Source organism: Choloepus didactylus, chromosome 1 (genome assembly GCF_015220235.1).
Source record: "Choloepus didactylus isolate mChoDid1 chromosome 1, mChoDid1.pri, whole genome shotgun sequence".
Taxonomy (NCBI): domain Eukaryota; kingdom Metazoa; phylum Chordata; class Mammalia; order Pilosa; family Megalonychidae; genus Choloepus; species Choloepus didactylus.
In genome coordinates this window covers 29,428,849-29,445,923 of record NC_051307.1, presented here as the reverse complement: position 1 = coordinate 29,445,923, position 17,075 = coordinate 29,428,849, and positions in this window count along the sequence as shown.

Below are 17,075 nucleotides of genomic sequence, written 5' to 3'. Positions count from 1 at the left end.
CATTTGAGTAGCAGCATCCAGTGGTGGTATTTTGCTTATCTCTATTGTCAGTTCACACCCATGGGCCATCAATGCCATCTTGATCATTGGAAATAGAGTCATTAGTGGCTTTTACTCTAATCAGATTAGGTAACCAGTTCCAAAACCCCAGCTCTAAGTCAGAAATCTCATCCATAAGATTTAGTTTCTGAAGAACCACTCTTGGTTCTGAAATCTTTATTAGTCACAGTTCTCCAGGGATACAAACATAATAGGATATGAGTGTGTGTGTGGGTGTGTGTAAATATTATGAGATTTATTATAGGAATTGTCTCATGCAACATTGGTCATTGGCATGTCCAAATTCCATAGGGCAGGCCACAAGTTGGTAACTCCAATGAAGGCTTTGATATATCCCCCAGGAGAAGCTGGCTGGCTGAATTAGAGATAGAAATTCTTCTTTCTCACTTCTGAAATCATCAATTCTCCCTGTAAGTACAAGTTATTGGATGACACTTCTCTCATTTGTTACTGAAAGCAATCTCTTGTGTTGATTGTAGATATAATCAGCCATATTTGTAATCAACTGAGTACTGATTTAAATCCACAAAATATCCTCACAGTAGCATCTGGGCCAGTATTTGCTTCACAAACAACTGAACACCATAAACCAACCAAGCTGACAGTTGAACTAAACCATCACAGGTATTCTAAAAAGTAAACAAATAAATAAATAAACAAATAAATTAAAAACAAAACTAGGTAAAGAACCAGAGAGTGACAGTTTTTATGAGATAGGAAGAAGGAGTTCTAGTTTAGTTGGAGGGATCAGAGAAACCTTAATCAGAGAACTAAAGAAAGTAGGAAAATAAAGCAAAGTTACTGGAGGATAAATAATTCTATGCAGAAGAAATACTAGGTGCAAAGACCCTGAGCTTAAGGGAGGCCAATGTTGCTGGAGGAAAGTATTAAGGGAGGGGTTTGTAGGAGAGGTGGCCAGAGAAGTGGTTGAGTTAGGAGAAAGCACTTTCATTAAGATCTTTTAGACCAAAATACTTTGGAATTTAATCAAAGTGACATGTGAAAATGTTGAGTGTATTAAGCAGAATTGTGATTTTCTTTTCTTAAAAATTATATTTTTATAAGATATTTCAGATTAAATGTATAGTAAATATATTTTAGAGTATAAGCTCAATGTCTCAGTTCACTGACATGTTAATATCACATATGCTATTGAGAACATTTTTGTGAAGTGGTAAGCTGAATTTAAGATAATTCACGCCCAATGCATAAAAATAATGGACAAGATATAACAATAAAAATTACATAGCCAAACAAAAACAAAGAAAGGAAAACCTCCAGGTTCTAGAAACAAGGAGGGGGTTTAAATCCATGGAAGCCTGTAGGGGCCACAAACAACAAAGATTCCAGAGAAGGAGGAATGGGGTAGTTCTCACAGAGACGGTCCTGAACCCAGCTAGGATGGAGTGACTGCACAAAACCTAGGGACATCAAAGGGTTTCATTGATTCTTGAAAAGAAGAGTGAAAAAGCAAACAAAAAAAACTCCACCCTCTGACCTGAGGAGGGAGAAAGGAAACATGCCTTTAACTAGGATGGGGCTAGGGAAGCATCATTTATGAGAAAATAAAATGCATACCTGTGCAAAATGAGGTGGTGGGGGAGAAAAAGCAGCAAACTGACTTGAGATAATATGAAACTGTGAGATTATAAAAGTGTTTAATGAAATCAAAGAACAAATGTGTGTTAGAAACAATAGGAAGAGAAAGGTGTTACAAATAAAACCTAGCAGATTTGAAAACAAAATCTGCAAATCATTCTAGAATAAACTCACTGAAATAAAAAACTCAATAAATGGACTCAACACATATGCTAGACTAGGAATAGGTGAAAAAGAAAATTAACTATTAATTACCCACACATATGACATCATTTGGAAATCAGTACTGAGAGGGCTTATGGTATCTACAAAATTTATATAAATTTATATAAATAAATACAAATATTTATTATGTACAAAATATCATTTTAAGCACTTCACTTTTAATCCTTATAACAACATTCTTAGGAAAGTGCCACTGGTATCTTCATGTTCTAGAGGAGAAAACTTCAGCACTGAATGGTGAACTTGCTTGTTCAAGGTAGGTGGTAATTAGATGGGAGTGCTGAATCTGAAACCCAGAAGTTTGATTCTAGAAACTTTGGTTTTGTGTGTGTTAAATTATTTTTTATTCTCCACAATTTCATTACAAACATTTTCAAACATACAGAGAAGTTACAATAACTTTATTACCCCTGTAGCTTCTACCTAGATATTATATTTATTTTCTACATGTAATTCATTTATGTACTTACATATATTGATCTATCTTTATTTCTATCTATACATTTCTATGAATATCTGTACATCTATCATCAATTTTTTATATCATCTGTGTATCTATGTATCTAATCTATCTCAGCTAACTGCACTATTATCAAGGAAGCTGTATGGTAACTCAACAGACAATATATTTACCTTTATTACCACTGTGCCGTTAATCCACCAAAGAAAATTAATTACATTTCCATAGCATTAATAAAATATAGTCCACTTGCTCCAAGAGTATCATTTATGACTTTAAAAAAATAACAGAAACACATCTATCTAAACTTACATATTTCTATTGAATGCTATATTTTTAAAATCTCTTTTAGTCTAGAATACTCCCTCTCCTTATATCCCCATTGCTATCCTTTTTTCCCCCTGGCATTCATTTTTTGACTAATCTAGGAAAACTGTTTCGTAGAAAATTTCACATTCTGTATTTTCTCATTGTTTCTTCCTATTGTTCAACTTGTTTTAAAATTCCCTGTATTTCCTATAAATTTCAAGTTAGGTCTAGTTGTTTGACCAGATTCAGGTTAACATTTTAAAAGTTGTGTACTTATACTATGTCTAATCAGGAGGCCAATAATGCCAGTTTGTTCCACCACTAGTGATGCTAAGTGTCATCGTTTGCTTAAGTTACCATTGAAAGTTAATTTCCCCTTTGCAATTAGTAGGGTGTCATACTTTGGCACTGTGTGAATATCTTTTTCCCAAATAATCTTTCACCTGAAGATTTTAGCATTCATTGTAGGGTCTTGAATCAATTATTATATTGGGAGTAGGTAAATGATGGTTTTCAAATTCTTGCACTACTCCAAGTATTAGTTAGCATTCTAAAGTAGAGAAGAGAGAGTGTGTATATATACATATATAGAGAGAATGAGAATTATTATACACTCATGAATTTTAATTTATTCCATGTGTAATAATCAATTGGAGTAAGTATATTTTTGATACTCGAATTGCCCCTTAAATCTGGATTTATGTCCTTTTAACATGATCCCTATAGTTGCTGAGCAGTTCTTTACTTCTAGAACAAGTTGTCCCAGGCTAACCTTACATGATCTTTGTTCTAGGTTAGGGATTCTAGATACTCTTCATTACTACATTGTTGCCATTGAACTATATTTACAGTTTTCTGTCATTCTTATTTTTTGTCTAGCTTAATGTTTTACTCCATTTCTACTGCTCTCACATATTTTCTATGGTCTCTTAGAAGTGTAATTTGGATATATATTTCTTAATAATTGAAGGTTTAGATGTGAGATACCCAATACTGGATGACAGACTTGGCCCCAAAGCTGGTTAAATAAAACAAATGGATGTTCATTTGCAATGGATGCCATAAACATGACATGCCTTTGGAAAAGATATATGGTGTACATCACAAAGCCCCACTAAAATACAATTTCAGCTAAAATGCAAGCCCTAGGGAAATAGTTATTTTCCCTAACATGTCCACCAAGGTAAACCATAACCCTTAACAGAACAATAACTGACACAGTAGTAGGCAAAAAGTGAATATTTATTTTCACATATTGGGATTACATGCATATATCTACATACATCAAAAGTAACTTCTTTGCAATTATCTTGAGTCTTTGCATGGCTGTCTCTTACATAGTCTCAATTTCAAGAAGGTCAAAGATAATCCTAATTTACTATGAATCTTAGGCTCTTTTTTTTTCCTAAGTTACCACTTGACTCTCTAAAGATTATAAATGATAAGAAGGGTCTTGAAATGTAACACATCTACTCTCCCAAAATGAATTACTCTCAAAATGATAACTAATTGTGCAAAAAGTGAAAAACTTGTGCATTCAAGACAATTAGAGCATACCTCTTGACTCCCATTGGCTTTTCACAGAAGCAAGGAAGTCAAAAAGTTATGCAAAGTTGGAAAGAGGATGTCAACACCACATATTACTGGAATTTATCTAGGACCATGTCAAAGATCTAGTGTTTTATCCTATTGCAAATAACCATAGTAAGAGAGAATCAGGCACTGCTAATACAATTCTGGTGACATTGTTTAAAATTTCTTGATTATTCAAACCACATAGCAGAGTTTCCTCTGGGTGAGTCTCTACAGATATTGTCTGTACTCCCCTGCCCTCATTCCAAGTTTCTGGATTTCTGAACTTGAATTTTAATTGTCTTTTCTACTTTTGATGTGAGGTAGGATATCCTGCTATTCAAGTTTTGAGCATGTACCTATGCCAACTCCTTGAGTATGAACAAACAATGTGTGACCTGAGATGTCTTTCTGCAAAATAAACAGTGGAGAAAATTAGTCTATAGAAAGTTACTCCCATTCAAATGTAGAGAATTATCCTGAGACTTACAAGATACTGCTTCCAAATAATACAAATTGGATTGGATGAACAAAAGGTTTCGAAACTTTAATTCTATGTGGCTAGAATGAAACACTTGAAGAGAAAACAATGACATATCAGAAATAATTGCATGGAGATAAAATTATTATTAATGAATTAAATTCACTGTGGAAATAGTGAAAAGTAGATATACTTAAATGCCAAGTATGCAATCACACTTTTGAAAAAATAAACCAAAGAAATATCAACATCTTAATGCAAAAAAAAAAAAAAAAAAAGTATGAAAAAGTCAAAAAAACTGTTGACTACATAAGAGAATGAAAACCAATCCAGGAGACCTATCATATGAAGACTTTGAATTTCAGAAATAACACAACACAGATTCTATTTGTAACATAAAACACTCCTCCTACAAAGTAATACACTTAAGAGTGGTCATGAAAAGGGATGAACAATATCCTACTGTAATTTCAAACGTAAATATAAAGACTCCTATAAATAACCAGGCAGATAATTCAAGTAATAGAGAGAGGAGGAAAATCAGATTAACCTAAAATTTACCTCCATGACATAAATACTAGGAGGCAATGGGACATCTACAGAAATCAGATGGGAAAAAAAACACACACAAAAAAATGCATACTTTAAGCCAAAAATGCTGCATAGAGGCAATTATTTCTTTTGAGCAAAAGCAACATAGACTTTCACAGAACCAAAGGAACTCAGAAAGCTAGCAAACCAGACATCTTCCTGAATAAACTACTTGAAATCTGAGCTAAAGTAAAAAAGACATATCAAAATAAAATTATATTAGAGGAAAATGCTTTTGATCTTTGAAACTAATAATTGTATAGACATAAGCTTATAATTGACAAGTATGTTTGCAAATTGACTCCATTTGTTTTCTTTGGACTATCTGATAAAAATGCTTTCAAATTAAAGTTATGGAGATTATAATCCCAGTTTATTTTAATCTAGTTTGAGATATACACTTAGAAATAATAAGTCTATTATTTTTCAAAAGATTATTTTTTCAGAACATTAGGTTGTCTATTGTCGCTATTTTAACAAAAACATTGTTATTCTAAACATTTTCCTGAGTAATACCAGAAATAGGGGACAATTGCAAGAGTATGATTTTGACACTCACAGTAAATAGAAAAAAGTAAGAGAAAAATATTTCTGAAGGATTAATGAAATAAACATGAAAAGTTAATAAAAATAACTATGCTTGAAACCTATCAACTCATGTTTCTAGAACTTATTTGGGGAACTAATTCATTCCTTCCGTCAACAAAAGTTTATTGACCATGCACTATGCATTTTGTTAGACCCTGGGGATACATATTCACTATTTTCCAGAAGTTTATGAAAACTTGCACATGCCTTAAAGGGATGCATAGAGTTCAAGGATTAAGTCAGAATGAAAGTCCCAAATGCTGGGCTGATGTTGGGGAGGATAGGTTATTCCTTCACAAGGGGCACGGTTTTGGACTCCCAGTGATATGTGGGAATGGAAATTAGAGTCTCAGCTTCCAAAAACTCTATGGATGTAAATTAAGTATTAGAGAGTTTTTTTCTGATTATTCTGATTACCCAGTGAGTTCTAAGGCATCAGAGGTTGTTGCAAGAAAATAGTTTCCTGTTACAAAAGTGTTTTCAATTTGTTGGATTTCTTTCACATACAGAGTAAGTACATATTTATAAGGTTAAAAATATAAAAAAATATTAAATACAGATATGAATAAAAGTAAAAATGAAGTGGGTGATCAATGAGTCGTGTTGTATCTGAAAATTATGAGTGGATTCTTCATATTTAAAAAAAAAATGTTTCCTTCAGTAAATGGAGTGACTCTTCCATGTAAATTCAGTTTCATCATTTGCAAAAGGGAGAATTTAATTGCAAAACTCCCAAGGTTCCTTTTAGTTGCACATATGTTTCACATTTGTTCTAAAACATTGTTTTGTCTCTATATTAGGTAAGCTACAAAAATATTTTCAATACAAATATTTAAACGTTGGGTGAATGAACAAAAGGATAGCTGAAATCAAGTAAGTCCAATTCATTCTTGTTGCCTCACACATGGGTTTTTCAATGCTGTTTGAAACAGGCCCCACTCTTTCAACTGTTGTCTTCATTAGCTCCATCTGAGAAGTCAGTATATTCTACTCTGCTCTAGACACTGAAATACCTGTAGGTCACCTAATGTGTCACGCTCATCTCTTCATCAGTCCTCTGACTTGGGTATTCCACTTATCTGGAACTTTCCATCTCCTCCTAGCCTGACCAACTCTCACTCAGATTCCACTTTTTATCTGAGATATCTCTTCCCCTGAGAAGCCTTCAGTGACACACCAAGATTGGTTCTGATCTCTCACCTGTCGGCAAAGACAGCTCCCTGAACTTCTTCTATCGTATTCCTTATTTCACAGAATTGCACGGATATGTTTGCCCATGTCCTCCACAGGTTATTAAACACAGTCTATCTTACCAGCATCTATCTTCACCTGCTTCAATGTGTGGTACAAAGTATGTAATCAGCACATGTTTGTTGAAGTGATTCATGGACAAAAGATTTATTACCTGGCATGAATGTGTCCTCCAAGCATTCTATTTTAAACTGAAAGGATGCAACTGGAAGACAAATAAAATATATGGTGTGATTTTTATTAATTTTACAATGTTATTTTAAATATTTCTAGTCTAATTTAATTTTGACTTGAGCTCTTATATACACATAACTCTTTTTGTTGGAAATTAACTCTGTCATTTCAAAGATAGTGCATATCTCTGTGTGTTTTTTTTTTAAACTTCCAGAGGCATATGGAAACAGCAGGCTCATCATACCCTCCAATAATAGTTTTCACAATTATAAAGCATAATAAAAAGTCATTGACCTTATGGTCTTTTTCCATACATTAACCCCTTTCCTCCAACTTTGACAAAGTTCAAATATCTTCTTTGAAGATTTCAAATATATTTAAATTTTATTTTGTGATAGTTAGAGACAACTATACTTAAAACAAAACAAAAACAACCTGGCGTAAAATAATATGGTGTCTTTTCTAATTTACTGGAATAACTTTAAGTAATTCCATAGATCAAGGAAGACAGCATCAATATTAATTTAACTTCTAGATATCTCTATTAGCGTGACTCAACAGACAAGTAGAGTATACATGATGATAGGAAATTAATTGAATTATATGATGACATTCACAGGAAATTTTCTATTTTCGCTTACATGCCATCTTTTCTGTTTTAATTTTTCTTAAAGCTCCTGTTGTATGAGTCTCATATTAAGCATTTTGACAGGTAAGAATCTAATTATGATAGTAAAAAGAGCAGTGCACTGAAGGGGAATGTGTTGTTTAATTGGTAATACATAAAATTCTGGGAAAATGTGAATAATTTGTAGTATATAATGAAATATAATTTGGTAGGTAGAATAATAGCCCCACGAAGATTTCCACAACCTAATTCCTGGAATCTATGAATATATTACCTTGCATGACAAAAGGATTCTGCAGATGGGATTAAGTGATGAATTATCAAATGGGGGAGATTATCCTGTATTATCCAGGAAGTCCTAATGTAATTAAAAAATCCTTCTAAGTGGAAGAATGAGGCAAGAGAGAATAAAAGATGTGAAGATTCAATGTTGCTTGATTTGAGGTTGGAGGAAGGGAACACAAGCCAAATAATGTAAGTTGCCTCTTAAGGTGAAATAGGCAAGGAAACATATTCTTCCCTAGAGTCTAGAGAAAAAAAAAGCCCTTCCCCAGCCCCTTGATTTTAGCCCAGTGAGATCCATTGTGGATTTTTGGCCTCCAGAACTGAGAAAATAATACATGTGTTGTTTCAAGCCACCAAATTTATGGTAATTTGTTACAGTGGACAGGAAACTAATAGAAGTGCAAAATTAATGTGTGTGCCTGTGCCAGTTTAGATGTAGTATGTCCCCCAAAACACCATTATGTTTGATGTAATCTTGTGGGGGTAGATGTATTAGTGTTGATTAGGTTGGAACCTATTGGTTCTGTGTTTCCATGGAGATGTGACTCAATCAACTGTGGGCGAGATCTTTCATTGGATTATTTCTATGGAGGTGTTGCTGCACCCATTCAGGGTGGATTTTTATTGGATCACTGGAGTACTTTAAAAAGAGCCACAGAGGCCCAGACACAGAGCAGCTGTGAGTGACATTTGAGAGAGCAAATAAGAGTGACATTTTGAAGAGGAGCTGCAGCTAAGAGAGGACAAAATGCCCCTAGAGCAATATTTTGGAGAATGCCATTTTGAAACACAACCTGGGAGCAAGCGGACGCCAGCCACGTGCCTTCCGAGGTTTCCCAGATGCCATTGGCCATTCTTCAGTGAAGTGCCTGATTGTTGATTCCTTACCTTGGACACTTTATGGTCTTCAGATTGTGACTTTGTAACCAAATAAATCCCCTTTATAAAAGCCTATCCATTTCAGGCATTTTGCTTAACAGCAGCATTAGCAAACTGGAGCAGTGCCTATGGAAGAGAATGAAACTATACTATTGCTTAAAAAAAAGACAACAACAAACTAACAAAAAACACACACAAAGTGCTATATCCTCTCTGTATTGGTGTTATGGGTTGACTTGTATCTCCCCAGAAGACATGCTCAAGTTCTAATCCCCAGACTTGTGAATGCGATCTGCTTTAGAAATAAGATATTTGAAGATGTTATTAGTTAAGATGAAGCCACACTGGATTAGGGTGTGTCATAAACCAATATGACTGGTGTCTTTTTAAGAAGGGGAGAACTGGACAATCATAAAAAGAAAAAGCAGAGGGGAGAATACCATGTGATGACTGAGGCAGAGATTGAAGCCAAAGGACTGTTGGCAAACACCAGAAGCTAGAATAAGCAAGGAGGGACCCCCCCCTACAGGTTTCAGATGGAGAATGGTCCTTCTAACTCCTTGATTGCAGACTTCTAGCCTGAAAACTGTTTTAGGCCAGGTGTGTCAAGATGGTGGCATAGAGGGGTGTGGAATTTGTTAGTCCTATAGAGCAACTAGTAAGTAGTCAGGAACAACTAGCAAATTGCCTGGAAAACTGTTGGGGGAAACTCATGATTAGGCACACAGCACACTTTAGCCTGGAATGGGTGGAATGGCTGAGATTACAGCATAGAACTGTAAGTAAAACTACAGAGCCAGCCCCCACTGGCAGAGCAGGCTGAGTTGCAAAACTTTGTTGTGAGAGAAAGAAGCACTCTCTGCCCAGAGCAAGGAAATGTAGCTCAACCAAGCTCCATTTATTGTTTTAATTAACAAATTTGGACTAGTGAATACAAGCTACAAGCACAGATAAACCTGGAGCAAATAGGAAAGGAAACTGAGGGTCCTCCCAGCAGTGAGGAGACAGGGCTGATGGGAAAAAAAAGAAACATAAATAGATTAAAACAGAGGCTTTTGGAGATGGCTGAGCTCAGAATACTGTAAAACAGCCATGTCCCAAGAAAAAGGGCACAGAGAAATGGGCACCAACACCAGTTGGCCAGTGAAACTGGAAGCCTGGGGACTGGCTCTGAAAATGAGTTTTCACTTTTTCCTTTATTTTTTTTTTCTCTGATTCTAAGCAGTGCATTAGAGAAAGCCTCAGGCATTTTCAATTGTCAGCACTGACCCAGGTATGGGTGGAGTTAACAGAAAAATGAGGAATTTGAGTGTAGATGATAACTACCTAAAGGGTGTATCTTCCCTAATAAAATGGGGGTGGGGCCCAGATCAACTGGCAGCCCTCCCTCAGAGAATTCAGACTCCAGGGCCTGGGGGTATGGGGGAGAATAGAAACAACTTAACCTTGGCTTCTGATACTCTTGGCCAGGAAAATGTCCACTGAGAATTAAAGGGACCACACTTCTTTACACCAGTGGGGAGATACAGGCTGACAAGTACTACCTGCTGGGCAGGATAGGAAAAGCACAGAGTCTAGACACCTCACAGGAAAGTTTAATAACCTGCTCCTGAGGGAAACTTGATACTGATTACACCTTCCTCCTTAGACCTGAGCCCATCTGGTCTAGGAAAATCTGATTGGGGTAATCAAGGAAATCAGATGCCTAGAAAAAAATATATATATAACATTAGGAAAAATGAAAATATGGCCCAAAGGAACAAACTTACACTTCAACTGAGATACAGGAATTGAAACAACTAATTATTAATCAAACAACTCTCCTGAATCAATCCAAAAATCAAATCAATGAGTTGAGGGAAGATATGGCAAAATAGACAAAGGATAAAAAGAAGACATTGGGCAGACATAAGGAAGAACTTGAAAGTTTGAAAAACACAATTGGCAGAACTTATGGGAGTGAAAGGCACAATACAAGGAATGAAAAACACAATGGAGACATACAATACCAGATTTAAAGAGACAGAAGAAAAGACTCATGAGCTGGACATCTGAAATCCTACACAATAAAGAACAGATAGGGAAAAGAATAGAAAAATATGAGCAGTGTCTCAGGGAACTGAATGATAGCATGAAGTGCTTGAATGTACATGTCATAGGTATCCCAGAAGGAGAAGAGAAGGGAAGAAGGGCAGAAACAATAATGGAGGAAATAATCACCAAAAATTTCCCATCCTTTATGAAATACATCCAAGAAGTGCAGAGTACCCCAAACAGAATGAATCCAAATAGACCTACACCAAGACACTTAATCAGATTATCAAATGTCAAAGACAAAGAGAATTATGAAAGCAGCAAGAGAAAAATGATCCATCAGTTAGAAGAAAGCACAGTAAGACTATGTGTGGATTTCTCAGTAGAAATCATGGATGTGAGAAGGCAGTGGTATGATATATACAAGATACTGAAGGAGAAAAACTGCCAGCCAAGAATGCTATATCTGGCAAAATTGTCCTTCATAAATGAGGAAGAGTTTTAAATTTTCCCAGACAAATAGACACTGAGAGTTTGAAAACAAGATACCTGCTCTACAGGAAATACTAAAGGGAGCACTGCAGGCACATAGGAAAAGACAGGAGAGAGAGGTTTGGAGCACAATTTTGGGTGATAGTAGCACCATGTAATTCCACTGAACAAAGATGACTGTGAATATGGTTAAAAAATGAAGGTTAGGGACCTGTAGGACACCAGAAGGAAAGATAGAAGATAAAGTCTGGGACTGTATAACTTAGTGAAACATAGAGTGGTCAATGATTGTGATTAAATGTACAAATATATTTTTGCATGAAGGAGAACAAATGAATGTCAAGTTTGAAAGGTGTTAAAAATGGTGTGGTATTGGGGAAAAATACAAAAGATGCAAACTAGAGTCTATAGTTAACAGTAACATTGTAACATGCTTCCATTAATTGTAACAAATGCAATATACCAATACTAAATGTCTACAAGAGGGAGATATAAGGGAGGGATATGGGATCCTTGTCTTTGGTGTCATTGTCTGACTTTTTTTTTTGTATTTTATTTTAATTTTATTTTCTTTTCTTGCTTTTTAGTTGTCATATTTTTCTTTTCTTTTTTCTTTTTACTTTGTCACCTCTTTCTATTTCTTTGTGGAGGAAAGGGAAATGTCCTTATATGGATAGTGTTGGTGAATTCATAACTAACTATGTGATTTTTGTAGAGAAATATTGTTTGTTTACTTAAGAGGGAATGTATGGTGTGTGAATAAAACCATCTAAAAATAAACAGAGGGATACAAGTGCTGGAGAAAATGTACAGAACAGGATGCACCTAATCACCATTGGTAGGGAAGTAGAACAGTGCTTCCCATCTGGAGGGCAGTGTGGTGAGTCCACAAAAAGCTGAGCTTGGGGTTGGCATATGGTCCTGCAACCCTGTTATTGGTTATATACTTGGAAGAATTGAAAAGAGTGACACAAACGGACATTTGCACAGTGGGGTTTGTGGTGTCAATATTCACGATTTGCAGTGGATGGGGGTGGCCTAAGGGTAAACTGACTGATGAATGGAATGGTGAACTGTGGTGTATACATACAATGGAAAATTGAGCTGCAACAAGAAGGAATGAAGTTGTGAGGTGAATGTACATTGAGGACCGTATATTGAGTGAAATAAACCAGAAATGAAAAGAGAAACACTGTAATGGCTCACTAATATGGACTAATTATAATGTGCAAACTCTGAGAATTGAGTCTGAGAGCATAGGTTATCAGGGGAAGGCTTATTGTAAAGGTTCCTAGATTGTAAGCTCTTACAGCAGTTACATCTATTTCTGAGCTGTAATGGTTATTTCTGAGTTCTGAGATGCTGAGCTCTTTCTGTATAATCTGATCAGTCCTCAGAACTTTGGGTATCAGTGTGTCTCCTGAGACTCAAAGCCAGAGTCCAACAGCTATGAATGTCAGCATTACCCCCATGAGTCTGAAAAAAAGAGATCAGACTTCAATTAGAGATATGAATGAAATTGACTTGGTTAGGACTAAGGAAAATCAGGCTAAAGGGTAAGGGATGATATTGACTGTGTTTTAAAGCTTCAATTTTTATGTGAGACCAAAGGAAGACATTTTATTAGTTGCAAAATTTATATATTTTTTGGTAACACACTATATAATTTAACCTGTATGGTCAGTTTATCCAAACAACATAATTACATGGAACTTTGAGGTTTTTAAAGGTTAGTGTGAAGCCCCAATACATCCCAGAGTAATTTTGGCAGAGAATAAAGATGTATTTGCAAAGCCTTCTTGAGGGACTGGGGGAAAACATGCGAATATTAAATTTCCCCACCTGGTGAATAAATGACACTCTCACAAGCATTGGAGACTACTAGTTTAGAAAGCTGAGTCCTTTATCTTGGGGCTTGCCCTTATGAAGCTTGTCACTGCAAAGGAGAGGCTAAGTCTACTTAAAATTGTGCCTATGGATCTCCCCCAGAGAACCTCTTGCTCATATGTGGCTTCTCCCTCTAAGCCAATTCTGCAGGTAAACTCATTGCCTTCCCCCCTATATGGGACATGACTCTTGGGGGTGTAAATCTTCTTCACAATGTAGGATATGACAACCTGGGATGAGCTTGGACCTGGCATAATGGAATTGAGAAAGCCTTCTTAGATCAAAAGGGGTAGAGAAAGGAAACAAAATAAAGTTTCATTGGCTGAGAGGTCTCAAATAGAGTCAAGAGGTCATTCTTGAGGTTATTCTTATGCATTATAGATATCCATTTTTAGATTTTAGTGTATTAGAATAGCTAGAAGGAAATGCCTCAATATGTTGAACTTCAACCCAGTTGCCTTTATTTTTGAAGATGATTTATTTTTGAAGATGTATACGTTGCTTACAGTGTGTGACCATGTGATTGTGAAAACTTTGTGGCTCCCCCTCCCTTTATACAGTGTATGGACAGATGAATAGAAAAATGAGGACAAAAAGTAAATGAATAATAGGGAGTGATGAGGGTATGGGATTTTTACTTTAACTTTTATTCTTATTCTTTCTTGCATTTGGTAATGAAAATGTTCAAAAATTGATTGTGTGATGAATGCACAAGTATATAATGGTACTGTGAACAATTGATTGTACAGTTTTGTATACTGTGGATGATTGTGAAGTATGTGAATATATCTCAATAAAATTGAACATTTAAAAAAAACTGTTTTAAGCCACCTAGTTTTGGATACTTTGGGACAGCAGCCTTAGAAAACTGAGAAAATTGCTTTCATTTTAACAGACTTAACACAATTTGATTTTCATTTTTTTTCCAGTTTTCTTTGAGAAGTAACCTCAAAGTGAATTGTTTCTACTCTTCAAACTTGCAATGAATCTATAATGTTCAGCAGTGAGAAAATCTCTGACTCCTGTCACCTTAAATTTACTTTTAAATCCCTGTTCATTTATTACTGAACCAGTATTATTTTGATCCATTCATTCATTTATTAAACATTGTCTTTCTTCCCATATATATAATTGCATGTTTTACCTTTGTCTTTTTTTATCTACTACTGCTGTCATTACAGAATTCAAGTTTAATGTGCATAGTAATATGATCCTGATCATAAGTGATGTGTAATGTCAGTTAATGAAGATACACATCAAAATATTAAGAAACCAATGTGCAGGAATTCTTCTGTGCAGGACCTCCAAGCAGCATGAACTTGACTTTGGTCAAATAATAGCATTACAGGAATGGAAAATCATTTAAATTGTTTAAATGAGACTTGGTAATTTTCTTTTCCCCAATAGGCTTAGTGTATTTTGTTAGATGAAGTTTAAAAAGAGGAAGGGAGTACACACTGTAATTGTTGGGGCTGCCTAATACATCAGCTTTCTAGTCACTATTGCCAAATTCCTGGGAGCAGAGAATTTAGCACACACATAATTGCTGTTCTTGGCTGTGAGAAGGTGGACAAGGTAGACCTCAGAGCTGCCTCTTCATGTGGTTCTCACAGTACCCAAAATGCCTCAACCTGATTTTAAGAGGAAAACCTCTTAAAACCAATATTTCTTTACTTAAAATTTCTGGTCTGCAATTCATTTGATATTTTCCCCTTATTTGTGGATTTTTGTAAAACAAAAATACTATATCTGAAGATAATTCATTCACTTTCCTTCTTCTTGTTACAGCACATATGAAATTATAGACATGTATTTTTTCTTCCAATGCTTGAGCTATAATTACATTTTTATTTCACTATTGAGAGATCTCGTAATAGAAAAGCAAATGCCTAATGTTAGAAATATCAGAAAAATAACAGAATACGTAATCCTAAGCACCATTTGCTTTTACTCTTCAAGAATCATTTTTTTTTCCAAATACCTATATTAGGTCCTTATTGGTATAGTTACAGTTGTGATAATTACAGTAAGATTATACAATAAGGTAAGGGTTGGACTTACCATATGCTTGGTAGTTAGGGAGATTTCTCTAAAGAGATGATTTTTTTTAGCAAAGGTAAGGAAAACAAATAGAAATTAGCCAGATAAAGGAAGGTGCAAATAGAATCATGTCAAAAAGAAAGTACAATGGGTTTTTCTTCTTATGGATGGGAGGAGTTCAGTATATTTAACAGGTAGAAAATGGGGTAGCTGTATCAGAGAGAGTTTTCAGGGAGTGGTTCTATATAAGCTGAAGAGGTGGTCAGAGGCAAGATTATGTAAGACGCTTTCTTCAGATCAATTGACTGTCATTAGGGAGTTCTTAACAGAAACATGATCTGATAATATTTTTATTCTTTAAGCTACCTTTGACTGCTGTGGATATTGGAGGGTGGCAATGAAGATGTGAACTCATTTGCACTAATAAATAGCTTTTTATAGGGTTCAGTCAAGAATCAGAAACCAGCCACTCTAAGTATTTCACAGGTCAGTTGGACAGACTCTGGGAATTACTAGGGCTGGAAAACTATTTATCACTTGATCTTCTGAAGTCCTAAATCTAGCTGTCTATGTGTGTGTGTGAAGGGAGGGTGTAGAACATGATGACACTTTTGACTAAAGCTTCTCTCAAAAATATTAGGTATTATTCTTTACCCAGTACACAATTAACCTATCTGATAAATAACCAAACTATTCTCTTGGTGTGAATTAGAGGAATATTAATTGTACAAGTGTGCCCTGGTACAACAATCCTTTTTAAGTGCTTGGGACTATTTCTGAAAATTGGGTGAGGGTTCATGATTTTCCATTGTGGTGAAAATAAGAGTTTCTTTTGTCTGTATAATTTTTAAAAATAATCTGCCATATCAACACCAATTTTTCCTATAGGTGCACCATAGTGAATTAGTCATCACTATAGATCATTGTGGGACAAGGCACATTGGCTGCCATCCTGGCATTGCTTCCCATTAGAACATTAGTCTAAAGGACTGTGGGAAGATGGTGGAATATGGAGCTTTAGGACTCAGTCCTTCCACAAAAACAACTGAAACAACAACTTTGAAACCCTGGAGGTCAAAGCCACTGTAGAGCATCCAAAGAATAGCAGGAGGAAGAGGCTGATAAATTACAGTAAAGAAGAGTCTACCATTCTCTTCATGGGGCAGCTACTGCACCCATCTCATGTCAGGCCACTGTGGGGTCCAGACCCTAGATAACTGCTGGTGACAGAAAGGGACATAAAAATCCTGTTTACCAAAACAGGGGTGGGCATGGCTGACCACTGATCATTGCTTTTGATTAGTGAATTTAGATTGTTGAGAACTGACTCTGAGGGTGGCTATTGTTTCAACCAGCCCTGACAAAGACCGCAGCAGCCATTGTTTCAACCTGCACAGGACAGGGGCAGTGGTGTTGGAGACATAAAGATGCTGTGTTTCTCAGGGCTGTGAGGAACAGTTACCTGAATGGCTGTATTTGCTGGAAAGTCCAGAAAATATTAGCTTTGGACTGCCATCAGA